Source organism: Hyla sarda, chromosome 10 (genome assembly GCF_029499605.1).
Source record: "Hyla sarda isolate aHylSar1 chromosome 10, aHylSar1.hap1, whole genome shotgun sequence".
Lineage (NCBI taxonomy): Eukaryota > Metazoa > Chordata > Amphibia > Anura > Hylidae > Hyla > Hyla sarda.
In genome coordinates this window covers 29,712,022-29,727,496 of record NC_079198.1, presented here as the reverse complement: position 1 = coordinate 29,727,496, position 15,475 = coordinate 29,712,022, and the positions used below count along the sequence as shown (strand labels likewise).

General features: G+C 44.7%; 1 protein-coding gene across 3 annotated transcripts in view; it reads left to right on the top strand.

The window, feature by feature from the left end:
• The first annotated feature begins 5,166 nt into the window (after positions 1 to 5,166).
• LOC130294501 (prolactin-like) overlaps positions 5,167 to 15,475 on the top strand; it is a 48,903-nt gene continuing 38,594 nt past the window's right edge. The window contains exon 1 of one of the 3 annotated variants that reach the window (XM_056544392.1): positions 5,167 to 5,305. The gene's annotated coding sequence lies outside the window, so the exon portion shown is untranslated. Of the gene's footprint in view, positions 5,306 to 7,235; positions 7,935 to 15,475 lie in introns of those variants that run through there. The other 2 variants (XM_056544391.1, XM_056544390.1) reach the window with 2 other exon arrangements.

The window sequence follows — 15,475 nt, the reverse complement described above, 5'->3', positions numbered from 1 at the left end:
TTCCTGGTTGAGTTTCATTATTTTCCTACAAATCCCATAATGCCATTTTCTTCCCTCCCACACATCAGCCACCCCACTGAAACATTAATGAGCGGCATCCATTCAAAGAGCTGTGGTTTTCAATCAGGGTGCCTACAGCTGTCGCATTAGTTACAGATTGATCTCTCTCCCACCAAGCGATCGCTCCACCCATTGAAGCAGACAGGCTCCCTGTCATCAGCTGACTAGTGCTGTCAGGTCTCGGCTGCATTGCAACCTGGGAAAAATCATTTTGTATGTTGTTAAAAATAAATATTGGGGTGAAAGTCACAGAATAATTGTGAGAAAACCGTCACACACAGGTACGGACACTATATTATGAACTACACTAACTTTACAGCCCCTGTATCATAGACAAATAAAAAAAAACTGGAATAACCCTTTAAATAATTGTTCATTCATGTAAAATATAAACTGGTCAGGTCCTCAATAATGGGAGATGTCTCTGAGTTTATTCACGTAGGCAGGGTACCAAACAGGAGATGCCTCAAGCTTAGGCAAACCCATGGAAATTCAAGGGGGTGTTATTACATCTTATTGTTAAAAACGAAATCACAATTACTTGACAGGAAATATTTATTGTATACATGTATATAGTAAACTGTGTATAATGCAGATGTTACTGAGTTCAGATTAATCCAATCATTACTGCACATGTAATATTTATACCTACATAAATACAACTATCTTATTATCCACTACAGCCAATCAATGTAGTACCAAGTAGTAGGTTATGAAAGACAGATTACTGACCGGTTGTTATGGAGATATTATCTTACTAATATTCTCTTTAATAATAAATGATACTATTTTGGTCAGTAGTTTAGTAGCAATATTAAAGACTAAGGTCAGTGAAAACTTATGACAGACACAACATGCCATGCAGTGATTACATTAATGTTCCGGTGTGATGCCATCCTCTGCTACACATTATGCCATCCCTTTTTTCAGCTGTGAAACAATTGGCATCACTTCTTGTCTCTGGGAATTCTTGTTGTCTCTTAAAGGACATCTGCAGCGTTACAAACACTTATCCCCCATCCTCAAGATAGGGGATAAGTGTTTGATCGCGGGGGGTCCGAACGCTGGGACCCCCTGTGATCTCCTGTACGGGGCCGCGGCTGTCCCATGCAGGGGGCGTGCCAGCCGCAGGATGACGTTGCAGGCGGCAAGCCTCCTCCATACATCTCTATGGGAGAGGCGAGGAGGCAGCATCCGTGCCTCCCCACATCCCCCATAGAACTGTATGGGGACGGAGAGGAGACGCTCCAGGTCGACGCTATGCGCCTTAGCGCTCACCATGAGTGCTAATGGCGGTGCCCCGTTAGGGAGATCGGGGGGGGGGGGTCCCAGCGGTCGGACCCCCCGCGATCAAACACTTATCCCCTATCCTGTGGATAGGGGATAAGTGTAATGCCGCTGCAGTTGTCCTTTAAAAGACAATCTGGATCACAGACAATGACTAAATATGGCCTGGGAGAGAACTGGATATGGGGGCTCCACCAATGAAGAGAGCAGAACATGAGATCTCCACCAATGAACAGAGCAGAACATGAGATCTCCACTCATGAAGATAACAAGTCATGGAGGCTCCACCCATGAAGATAACAAGTCATGGAGGCTCCACCCATGAAGATAACAAGTTATGGAGGCTCCACCCATGAGGAGAACAGGACATGGAGGCTGCATCCATAAAGAAAATGGAACATGGTGGCTGTACTCATGAAAAATACAGGGCAGGGAAGCTCCATCCATGAAGACAAAAGAGAAATGTCACCCAATGAACCAGAAGCAGTTATGAAAGATGGTTCCCAGTCCTAAAACAAGTTAGTAGGACATGTTCTTAAACTGGGGGATGTCATGTAGATTAGTAGAACAAAATGTGGTAATGGGTTCTGATGATAAATGGTACCAAGTAGGAGAGAATTAACATTTGCTACTGGTTGTAACAGAAATAAGTCTGAAACAGCAGACAATACAATATCAAGGAAGCTTCACTCAGTTTTGTATCATAATGGTACATTTAAAAAGAAGCCTCGCATAAGTAGTATTTTTAAAACATGTTTTTGGAACATGTATACAAAGAGATAAAACATAAAAGCATCATGGAGGACACATGCAAAAACAACACCTACAAAGTGAACCCTTCTCTTAGAGGGTCAATAGAACTGCAATAATATTATATGACTCCAAAAAGCAACTGCAACTGCATATTAAACCCAATGTCCGAACGATCTCATCATTCATTGGGATTTGAAGCTAATATGTTTGATATTCAGTTGGATTGTGTCATAATGTGGAAATGAAGAACTGTTGGAAAACATGCCATATGTAAACATCTCCTTCCAGGGACGTGCACAGACATTTTGAAGGGCAGGGGCTCAAGTAAAAAAGGGCACTTCACTGTGTGTATTATCCCTGTACTGTGACATCACTGTGTGTATTATCTCTGTACTGTGACATCACTGTGTGTATTATTCCTGTACTGTGACATCACTGTGAGTATTATCCCTGTACTGTGTCATCACTGTGTGTATTATACCTGTACTGTGACATCACTGTGCGTATTATCCCTGTACTGTGACATCACTGTGTGTATTATCCCAGTACTGTGACATCACTGTGTATTATCCCTATACTGTGACATCACTGTGTGTATTATCCCTGTACTGTGACATCACTGTGTATTATCCCTGTACTTTGACATCACTGTGTGTATTATCTCTGTACTGTGACATCACTGTGTGTATTATCCCTGTACTGTGACATCACTGTGTATTATCCCTGTACTGTGACATCACTGTGTGTATTATCCCAGTACTGTGACATCACTGTGTATTATCCCTGTACTGTGACATCACTGTGTGTATTATCCGTGTACTGTACATCCCTGTGTGTATTATCCCTGTACTGTGACATCATTGTGTGTATTATCCCTGTACTGTGACATCACTGTGTGTATTATCCCTGTATTGTAAAATTACTGTGTATATTATCCCTGTACTGTCTGTGAAATCACTGTGTGTATTATCCCGGTACTGTGACATCACTGTGTGTATTATTCCTGTACTGTGACATCACTGTGTGTATTATCTCTGTACTGTGACATCACTGTGTGTATTATCCCTGTACTGTGACATCACTGTGTGTATTATCCCTGTACTGTGACATCACTGTGTGTATTATCCCTGTACTGTGACATCACTGTGCGTATTATCCCTGTACTGTGACATCACTGTGTGTATTATCCCTGTACTGTGACATCACTGTGTATTATCCCTGTACTGTGACATCACTGTGTGTATTATCCCTGTACTGTGACATCACTGTGTGTATTATCCCTGTACTGTGACATCACTGTGTTTATTATCCCTGTACTGTGACATCACTGTGTGTATTATCCCTGTACTGTAAAATTACTGTGTATATTATCCCTGTACTGTCTGTGAAATCACTGTGTGTATTATCCCTGTACTGTCTGTGAGATCACTGTGTGTATTATCCCTGTACTGTGACATCACTGTGTATATTATCCCTGTACTGTAACATCACTGTGTGTATTATCCCTGTACTGTGACATCACCGTGTATATTATCCCTGTACTGTCTGTGAGATCTCTGTGTGTATTATCCCTGTACTGTGACATCACTGTGTATATTATCCCTGTACTGTGACATCACTGTGTATATTATCCCTGTACTGTGACATCACTGTGTATATTATCCCTGTACTGTGACATCACTGTGTACAGTATATTATCCCTGTACTGTAAAATCACTGTGCGTATTATCTCTGTACTGTGACATCACTGTGTATTATCCCTGTACTGTCTGTGAAACCACTGTGTGTATTATCCCTGTACTGTGACATCCCTGTGTATATTATTCCTGTACTGTGACATCACTGTGTATATTATCCCTATACTGTGACATCACTGTGTGTATTATTCCTGTACTGTGACATCACTGTGTGTATTATCCCTGTACTGTAAAATCACTGTGCGTATTATCTCTGTACTGTGACATCACTGTGTATATTATCCCTGTACTGTGACATCACTGTGTATATTATCCCTGTACTGTGACATCACTGTGTGTATTATTCCTGTACTGTGACATCACTGTGTGTATTATCCCTGTACTGTAAAATCACTGTGCGTATTATCTCTGTACTGTGACATCACTGTGTATATTATCCCAGTACTGTGACATCACTGTGTGTATTATCCCTGTACTGTGACATCACTGTGTATATTATCCCTGTACTGTGACATCACTGTGTATATTATCCCTGTACTCTGACATCACTGAGTGTTCTTTGATATCACGGTGTGTATTATCCCTTTACAGGGATAATATGCACAGTGACAATAAAGCACAGGGTTTATATGCATAGTGACTAGGGATGTCCCGATACCGATAGTATAGTATAGTATACCGATAGTATAGTTTCGGTATAGGGGCCGATACCGGGTATTTGCATGGTATCGGGGACTCGTCTTATGTCCCTGATACCAAATCCGATACCTTGTGGAGTGCTACGCTGCCCTGTTCTCCAGTTCGCATCACTGCCACTGCCCCGTTCTGCTGTCTGCATCGTGGCGTCTTATGGAGGAGCATGTGACACACACGTCACACCACCTCCTCCACTGCGCCCAGTGTAACGCTACCCAGGAAGCACAGTGACGTGTATGTCACATGTTCCTCCATAACAGGCCATGATGCGGATGGCAGAACGGGGCAGCGGCAGTAATGAGTACGGTAGTACGGGGCTGTGGAGCGGCGACACCCGACAGGCACAAGTGAACAACTACAAGGGAGGGGAGAAGCTGTTGTTTATGTGGTATCCCGGTACAGGATCTTGTCCTGTTCCTGTCCTAAGTCCCCTCAGGAAGAGTCCCTGCAGTCCATAGGTCTCTCCTGCAGGACTTTCCCCCCTTTCTTATCAGCTACACCTTATATAAATGCATTGTAAATGTATTTTACATATTGTCTATTCTATATAAAGTTTTACAAATGTATAAAATGTATAGGACCTTCCTGGGTCATGTGATACTGTCATGTGATGTACCCAGAGTTCCCTGGGTTCAGGACCCACAGGCTTGGCAAACAATGGGATTAGTCCAGCCTCCTTAGTTTATAAGGGGCTGTAGTCTCTAAATTCTCACTCTTCTCTCTTGGTTCCTGCTCCTCATCCTGTACACTACAGCATATTCTGCACAATTGCAACTAGGCCAAAGCCTAAGGAACCTGCAGCCACTAAAAACGTGAGTTACCAAGCTCTATCTACAATTCCTAGTGACTACTATTCAACTCAAACATATAATTAGTAGCCCAGTCACCTGCATAAATCTCAGTACTACAAGTCCCATCAAGCCTGCGAGGTATGCTGTTTCCCTGCATAATTGTAAAGACTGTTCCATAAGAAGTTTAAGTAAAAGTTCCAGTAATCTAGACCAAAAAAAATCTAGACCAAAAAAAAGGAAAAGAATACAATTATAAATAACCCTCTATGTCTTTACAACCCTGGATAACCCCTTTTACCTGCTATTGTAGGGCACAAAAGAGTATTGCTGCCAGCCACTGCTTTTTGACAGTATAATACACGTGTCATTTCTGGTATACAGGACTTTCTGCAATGCCAGCAAATTGGTTTTGCAGCAATTGGCACTGGCAGCTCTGCTACATCAGTATTCCATTGTAGTAGTCATGAGGTTAGCAGTGTCCTGTACGAATAATATTCTGAAGGCTAAGACTTAGCTGCTGTGCTTTGTATGTCGCCTGTCATATAGGGTGATCTATGGCGGTGGTGTCCAAACTGCGGCCCTCCAGATGTAGCAAAACTACAACTCCCAGCAAGCCCGGACAGCCGTTGGCTGTCCGGGCATGCTGGAAGTTGTAGTTTTGCAACATCTGGAGGGCCGCAGTTTGGACATCACTGATCTATGTAAATAACATTAGTAAAGGCCTCGTAATATACGTCCCAATTAGAGATGAGCGAACGTACAGTAAATTCGATTCGTCACAAACTTCTCGGCTCGGCAGTTGATGTCTTATCCTGCATAAATTAGTTCAGCTTTCAGGTGCTCCGGTGGGCTGGAAAAGGTAGATACATTCCTAGGAAAGAGTCTCCTAGGACTGTATCCACCTTTTCCAGCGCACCGGAGCACCTGAAAGCTGAACTAATTCATGCAGGAAAAGTCATCAACTGCCGAGCCGAGAAGTTCGTGACGAATAGAATTTACTGTAAGTTCGCTCATCTCTAGTCCCAATCTCAGGGGCTGCCAACTGTCAGCAGATTTCTAAACAGTTGGAAAATGGGGCAGTAATCGGCGCCAGCATCGCTCTCCGGGGGGCTCCGGCTCACAGTTCAGAAGAGTAAACCTCCAATCAGGGGGAAGCACTTTGAAGCCCAGCGGAAGTATTGCATCTGTTCACATCATTTCCCAGAGGCCATTGCACAAAATTGGGCTTCTGGCATTAATAGCTAAAACAACATGGCAAAGTATTAGATCAGCAGCTACAGACAAGAAGAGCAACGCATATTAGTCACACTGATGTATGGACATGTTTCCTGACCCTCTAAAAATACTACAGTACACAGGCTGAATGAGCAGATAGCAGGGCCACTACAGGTCGGTACAACAGACTAGTAAACGCTGCTTAAAGGGGTACTCCGGTGGAAAACTTTATTTTATTTTTTATTTTTTTAAATGAACTGGTGTCAGAAAGTTAAACAGATTTGTAAATTACTTCTATTAAAAAATCTTAATCCTTCCAGTACTTTTAGCTGCTGAATACTACATTCTTCTCTTTTTGGAACACAGAGCTCTCTGCTGACATCATGACCACAGTGCTCTCTGCTGACATCTCTGTCCATTTTAGGAACTGTCCAGAACAGCATATGTTTGCTATGGGGATTTTCTCCTACTCTGGACAGTTCTTAAATTGGACAGAGATGTCAGCAGAGAGCTCTGTGTTCCAAAAAGAAAATAATTTCCTCTGTAGTATTCAGCAGTTGATAAGTACTGGTAGGATTAAGATTTTTTAATAGAAGTAATTTACAAATCTGACACAAATACAAATAGATAAAAAAAAAGGTAATTTTACCAGATAAAAAACATAAATGACAGAGCAATAATATATGTAATATTTTACCATTGGGCCTTAATGGTATATATGAATGGATATAGCACTGCTGATGTTGGATAGTTAGCCGGATATCCGGAATAAACTATTAATCCGGCAATTGGATGTCTGAAATAGTGGAACAGTCTTTGAAATTATCAGACTGAGCTGCTCATAGTCATTTAAGGGGTTAAATGTTGCTCACCATGTCCGCTGGTCCTCATACTGCGACGGGCCGAAGATAGTATAGGTTACAGTTGGTATTTTGTAACTGAAGGCTTGGCTGCTGTGCGTTAGTTGGAGTCCGTCTGAAAGCGGGGCTCTGGCATGAGACTCCCACGCCGGAGGTCCGCAGCAGCGGTGTGCGGCTGCAATGGTATCGGACCTCTGCTGGATTCGTCAGAGCGGAGCACTCGTGGAGACGGCAGCATGCAAAAGCAGATAAATGTGGCAGGTAGGTGAGACTCCCAGTAAGGCCAGCAGGTGTATGGACAGCCTGTTCCAATTAGTGTGCCGGTTTCTGTGAAGGCAGCGCGTCTCTTTATTGCTCTGTTCAGACAGAGTCTAAGCCTAGACGCGTTTCAGGGTGCTTAGAACGACCCCTTCTTCAGTAGGCTGCTGCGGACCTCCGACGTGGGAGTCTCATGCCAGAGCCCCGCTTTCAGACGGACTCCAACAAACGCACAGCAGCCAAGCCTTCAGTTACAATATACCAACTGTAACCTATCCTATCTTCGGCCCGTCGCAGTATGAGGACCAGCGGACATGGTGTGCAACATTTAACCCCTTAAATGACTATGAGCAGCTCAGTCTGATAATTTCAAAGACTTCCACTATTTCAGACATCCAATTGCCGATTTTATAGTTTATTCCGGATAGCCAGCTAACTATCCAACATCAGCAGTGCTATATCCATTCATATATACCATTAAGGCCCAATGGTAAAATATTACATATATTATTGCTCTGTCAGTTATGTTTTTTATCTGGTAAAATTACCTGTTTTATCTATTGTATTTTAATAAAAAATTTAGCATTTTTCAAACTAACTGTTTTCCAAACCATTAATTCACTGTGTACCCAGCAGGGTGGTATTCTTGAGGGGTGGTTGAAATTTTTCCTCTAATTTACAAATCTGTTTAACTTTCTGACACCAGTTGATTAAAAAAAATAAAAAAATAAATGAAGTTTTCCACCGGAGTACCCCTTTAATATGGTATCACAGTGCAATGACAACAAAAGGGATCATGGTTACTAGGGTGCTGAATCAGCACTAAATAAACACTCACAGGCCACTTTATTAGGTAGAAACAAATAGGAGATAAAAAAAGATACCACAGAAGGCACCTAGTGTGTTACCCCAATAATGAAAAAGTAGGAAAAACGTATTATGCTCTCCTGGAGCTCAATACAAATGCGCATATCACCCAAACTCAGTGGGTACAAAGTTGCAGTGAAGTCCAGAGGAATTGCTGAGCCGTAGTGAATACGGCAGAAGGATGGCAGTCTGTCTGAATAGGGAGGCAGCAGGTTAATGAAAAAGTCCCTCTATAGGCGCTAAACCTCGGTAAGGAAATCACGAAAGCAAGATGGTAATAGTAAATGTATAGTTTATTCGCCAATGACGCGTTTTGGGTTTGGGCATCCTTCCTCAGATTGGCATAGCAAATGAACATTCAGACATTGTATTTATACACAAATAAAACCGCCAAAGGCAGGTAAATTGTGGGAAGGGGTTAGAAGAAAGGTCACAGGAATGACGTGCAAAACTCTGGACAAAACCATAAAAATAGGAATAAGTAAATAAAATCAGACACATCTAATAATAATCAAGTCCATTTGGAAAAATGTAAAACTTTAAAAGTGTAGATCATCTGAAGATCTGTAGTGTACGGTCAGAGCGGGACCTGCAGCGCAAAGATGATGTGCCAGAAGGTCAGGAGCCAGCTGCTACGGCAATATTAAAATTTACTTATGATTGGAGGCAAAAATGCAAAGCACCTGAAGAAATAAGACAATTATAAATGGTATGGATAAAACATATTGCGATCTTTATTAGGTACACCTTGCTAACTTTATTAGGTACACCTTGCTAGTACTGACTGAACTCCCTTCTACCTTCATTCTTCTTGGCATACCCTCTACAAAGTACTCTAAACATTCCTTAGAGATTTCGGTCTATACGGACATGATGACATCACACAGTTCCTTCATATGGACATAATGACATCACACAGTTCCTCCATATGGACATGATGACATCACACAGTTCCTCCATATGGACATGATGACATCACACAGTTCCTCCATATGGACATGATGACATCACACAGTTCCTCCATATGGACATGATGACTACAGATGAGCGAACCTTTCAAAAATTCGATTCGGCCGATTCGCCAAATTTTCCGGAAAAGTTTGTTTCGATCCAAATTTTTTTGCGGCAAATCTATATTAAAAAAGGCTATTTCTAGCCTACATACAGCCTCTATAGGGGTATAGAACACTTTGCTGTGTTCTAAAACGCATATGGAGTGTGCTGGGTTAGTGGAATAATACTGTTATTCAGAATAACATGCAGCTTTAGAATCACTGCCGCACAGCAGCACAATGACAGAGCCTGGAGGTGGCATCAGTGTCAGGAGACCATATAGTGACTGAATGACAGCGTGGAGGTGTTGGAAGCATGGAGAGACCATTTAGTGGCTGAATGGCACAGTGTGGAGGTGTTGGCAGCATGAGGAGACCCTTTAGTGGCTGAATGGCACAGTGTGGACATGTTGGCAGCATGAGGAGACCATTTAGTGGCTGAATGGCACAGTGTGGAGGTGTTGGCAGCATGAGGACACCATATAGTGGCTGAATGACACAGAAAGGAGGTGTTGGCAGCATGAGGACACCATATAGTGGGGGAATGGCACAGCGTGGAGGTGTTGGCAGTATGAGGACACCATATAGTGGCAGAATGACACAGCGTGGAGGTGTTGGCAGCATGAGGACACCATATAGTGGCTGAATGACACAGTGTGGAGGTGTTGGCAGAATGAGGACACCATATAGTGGCTGAATGACACAGCTTGGATGAGGCTGAAGCATGAGGACACCATATAGTGGATGAATGACACAGAATGGAGGTGGTGGCAGCATGAGGACACCATATAGTGGCTGAATGGCACAGTGAGGAGGTGTTGGCAGCATGAGGACACGATATAGTGGCAGAATGACACAGCGTGGAGGTGTTGTCAGCATGAGGACACCATATAGTGGGTGAATGGCACAGCGTGGAGGTGTTGGCAGCATGAGGACACCCTATAGTGGCTGAATGACACAGCGTGGACATGTTGGCAGCAAAAGGATACCATTTAGTGGCTGAATGGCACAGCGTGGAGTTGGCTGATGCACTAGTACACTACACACCAGGGCTTCACAATCCCCCCCCCCCCCCCCCAAAAAAAAAAAACAACACAATATGAGAAGTTTTTGACAAAGATTTCTCATAGGTAGCACCCGCTATCCAAAAATTTGAAATTCACAGACCCAGGCCCCACCTCTGCGGCATCAGTAACCCATATATTGCCTGAAGGACACAGCCTGGAGTTGGCTGATGCACCAGTACACACCAGGGCTTCACAATCCACCCCAAAAAACAAGACATTGAGAAATTTTTCACAAAGATTTCTCATAGGTAGCACCCGCTATCCAAAATTTTGCAATTCACAGACCCAGGCCCCACCTCTGCGGCATCGGTAACCCATATATTGCCTGAAGGACACAGCCTGGAGTTGGCTGATGCACCAGTACACACAGGGCAATCCGCCCCAAAATCAACAAAATTGTATACATTTAAAAAAAAAATGTGTACCTTTGCGTAAGAACAAGCGCATGTCCAACATTTCAGAAGACTCTATAATGCAGGATGGTGGACCACCCAAAGACTTTCTTCTCAAAAATAATAAACCACACAATGTTTGAAATTATTTTAAAAAAATTATTGCATATGTGTGTAAGCGCATCTGTCTCCAAAAGATCAGATCACCAAAGGATTTTTTTCGTCAAAAATGATTAAGAAGAGTTAATCCCTCTCTGGATTTTTTTTTTTTTATTTTCATAAAAAAATAACACGCAACAAGCGTTCCATTGTGTAACGGTTAGCATTCTGCAAATTTCAATTTTATTACTGATAAAATTATCAGTAAATTTAATAATAACACTACCCAAGAGTGTTTAATTACCCCATACATTGCACCAGGAGCAGTAAGGAGTAGGCCTCAGCAGTACCCAAGAGGCTTTAATAACCCCTTACCTTGCCCGATCAATTGTGAGATCAAGCAATAACAGGTGTGTTATGGCCTCAGATGTCCTGGGCCGCACTAGCGCTCCACTGAATGGATTAGCGTGTCTCTATCTTTCAAGGACAGGTGCGTGTTACACGCTGAAACCAGTTCGTGATAGGGATCTGGGATTGCAATTATTTACCCTTAAAACGAGGAATTACCAGTAAGTGAGGGTCATAAGCTTGCGTTGATTAAGTCCCTGCCCTTTGTACACACTGCCAGTCGCTACAATCGATTGGATTGGTTAGTGAGGTCCTCTGATCGGCCCAGGCGGGGTAGGAGAAGGCCCTGGCAGAGTGCCTGGAATTTAACGATCATTGTTGAAATTTGCATTAAGCATGTATTCAGCTACAGCTAAACATCCCAAAATTTAAGGCCCAAGGTCAGAGGCACCAGTGAGGCAAGTAGTTTGTGAAAGACACAGAATGAGTCTGGAGCAGTCATTCGCAGTACCCAAGAGCGTTTCATAACCCCTTACATTTAAAGATCAATGTTCACATTTGCATTAAGCATGTATTTAGCTACTGCTAAACATCCAAAAATGTAAGGCCTAAGGCCAGAGGCACCAGAGAGGCAAGATGTTTGTGAAAGACACAAAATGAGTCTGTAGCAGTCATTTGCAGTACCCAAGAGGGTTTCATAACCCCTTACATTTAAAGATCAATGTTTACATTTGCATTAAGCATGTATTCAGCTACTGCTAAACTTCAAAAAATTACAGGCCCAAGGCCAGAAGCATCAGTTTCCCCCATATTAGGAGCATAGTTGTCCCCCAGATTAGGAGCATAGATGTCTCCCAGATTAGGCAGCATAGATGTCCCCCAGATTAGGAGCATAATTGTCCCCCAGATTAGGCAGCATAGATGTCCCCCAGATTAGGCAGCATAGATGTCCCCCAGATTAGGAGCATAGTTGTCCCCCAGATTAGGAGCATAGTTGTCCCCCAGATTAGGAGCATAGTTGTCCCCCAGATTAGGAGCATAGTTGTCCCCCAGATTAGGCAGCATAGTTGTCCCCCAGATTAGGAGCATAGTTGTCCCTCAGATTAGGAGCATAGTTGTCCCCCAGATTAGGCAGCATAGTTGCCCCCCAGATTAGGCAGCATAGTTGTCCCCCAGTCAGCGCGGGCCGGTCAGAACCAATCAAAGGGCCGTATGTGGCAAGCGGGCCGTACAATGCCCAGGTCTGCCCCAGAGGGTTTCATAACCAACCATAATAGAGAAAATTTTGTTGTAGGAGCATGGTCAATCTACTCAGACCCATCTGTCATTGGTGGCTGGAAATCCTGGCTGATCCATTCCTGATTCATCTTGACAAACGTCAGTCTCTCCACATTTTTAGTGGACAGACGAGTTCGCCTTGGGGTGACTATGGCCCCGGCCGCACTAAACACCTGCTCTGATGGCACACTACTGGCCGAGCAGGACAGCTTTTCCAGGGCAAACTCTGCTAGTTGTGGCCATAAATCAAGTTTGGCTGCCCAGAAGTCCAGCGGATCTTCAATGGTTGTTGGCATGGCCATGTCAAGGTATGCCACCACCTGCTGGTTCAGGTCCTGCTCCATGTCTACCTGCTGCTGATGAGTTGCTTCACTATGCGGGTGAAGAAAGCTACTCATCAGCGACTGTAGACTCAGGTTGCTGCTGATTGAGCTGGTACTGCTCCTCCCACCCCTCACCTCCCCAGCAGCCATGGCAGTGGAAGGTGAGCGCAGAGGGCCCCCCGAGTCAGACCTGCGAGTGGATGGACCATGTGGCCAACTGACTGCGTAGAATCTCTCTGCAGTAGGTCAGTTTGTCCTCCCTCTCAGTGGGTGTAAAAAAGGCCCCCATTTTGGGACGGTAGCGAGGGTCTAATAAGGTGGAGATCCAGAAGTCATCCCGCTGACGAATTTTGACAATTCGGGGGTCACTACGCAAGCAACTGAGCATGCATCGTGCCATTTGCGCCAGTGACTCGGAGGGACTACCTGCCTCCATCTCCACTGCATACTGCCACGGTGTGTCTGGGTCCTCTGTCTCAACTTCCTCATAACCCTCCAGCTCCTCTGGCTGCTCCTGCTCCTCCTCTCCTGTCAGAAGACTAGAAACACTGGCCATCTCATCCAACCTAAACTGTGCTCCGCTCTGCCCCTCATCATCCTCCTCCTCCAGTTCAGCCCCCACAGGGCTCATGTAGCCTTGATATGTAGGCGCAACATCTCCATTGCCGTGACCAGCCATGGTTTCAATCATTTGTTGTAGGAAATGTAGGAGTGGAATTACGTCGTTCATGGCGTAATCCAGGCGACTCACAAATAATGTGGCTTCCTCAAAGGGCCTCAGCAAACGGCAGGTGTCACGTATGAGCTGCCGCTGGTTCACATTGAAGTTACACAGGGGAGTACTCCTATCTGCTTGGATCATCAAGAAATCAGTGATGGCTTTTCTTTGTTCGTATAGTCTGTCCAACATATGGAGGGTGGAATTCCAACGTGTGGCAACGTCACAAATAAGACTATGTTGTGGGATACCGTTCTGATGCTGCAGCTCAAGGAAGGTGTGCTTGGCGGTGTACGAGTGGCTGAAGTGCATGCACAGTTTCCTTGCCATTTTCAGGATGTTTTGCAAATGGGGTGAAGACTTGAGGACATGCTTGACAAACAGATTCAACACGTGTGCCATGCAGGGCACATGTTTCACACTTCCTTGTCTCAGCGCGGACACGATGTTCTTCCCGTTGTCTGTCACCATGGTTCCCATTTCCAGATTTCGTGGAGTAAGCCATACTCGGATTTGTTTACAATTGAACCTTAGCAGTTCCTCCCCTGTGTTACTCCATTCACCAAGGTCCTGCTCCATGTCTACCTGCTGCTGATGAGTTGCTTCACTATGCGGGTGAAGAAAGCTACTCATCAGCAACTGTAGACTCAGGTTGCTGCTGATTGAGCTGGTACTGCTCCTCCCACCCCTCACCTCCCCAGCAGCCATGGCAGTGGAAGGTGAGCGCAGAGGGCCCCCCGAGTCAGACCTGCGAGTGGATGGACCATGTGGCCAACTGACTACGTAGAATCTCTCTGCAGTAGGTCAGTTTGTCCTCCCTCTCAGTGGGTGTAAAAAAGGCCCCCATTTTGGGACGGTAGCGAGGGTCTAATAAGGTGGAGATCCAGAAGTCATCCCGCTGACGAATTTTGACAATTCGGGGGTCACTACGCAAGCAACTGAGCATGCATCGTGCCATTTGCGCCAGTGACTCGGAGGGACTACCTGCCTCCATCTCCACTGCATACTGCCACGGTGTGTCTGGGTCCTCTGTCTCAACTTCCTCATAACCCTCCAGCTCCTCTGGCTGCTCCTGCTCCTCCTCTCCTGTCAGAAGACTAGAAACACTGGCCATCTCATCCAACCTAAACTGTGCTCCGCTCTGCCCCTCATCATCCTCCTCCTCCAGTTCAGCCCCCACAGGGCTCATGTAGCCTTGATATGTAGGCGCAACATCTCCATTGCCGTGACCAGCCATGGTTTCAATCATTTGTTGTAGGAAATGTAGGAGTGGAATTACGTCGTTCATGGCGTAATCCAGGCGACTCACAAATAATGTGGCTTCCTCAAAGGGCCTCAGCAAACGGCAGGTGTCACGTATGAGCTGCCGCTGGTTCACATTGAAGTTACACAGGGGAGTACTCCTATCAAGACAAGTATTGCCCCTGCCCGTAGTTACAGCTCCACATGTCGGCGCTGCCGTGCACTTTTGAATACATCGACAGGCTCAAGGACTGGCCCACCTTCTCTTGTACAAACTTATGCAGGGCTGGTACTGCCTTCTTCGCAAAGAAATGACGGCTTTGGACTCTCCACCTCGGCTCGGCACAAGCCATCAATTCTCTGAAAGGTGCAGAGTCCACCACTTGAAAAGGGAGGGACTGCAACACCAGCAACTTGGACAGGAGCACATTCAACTTCTGCGCTGTTGGATGAGTGGGTGCATACTGTTGTC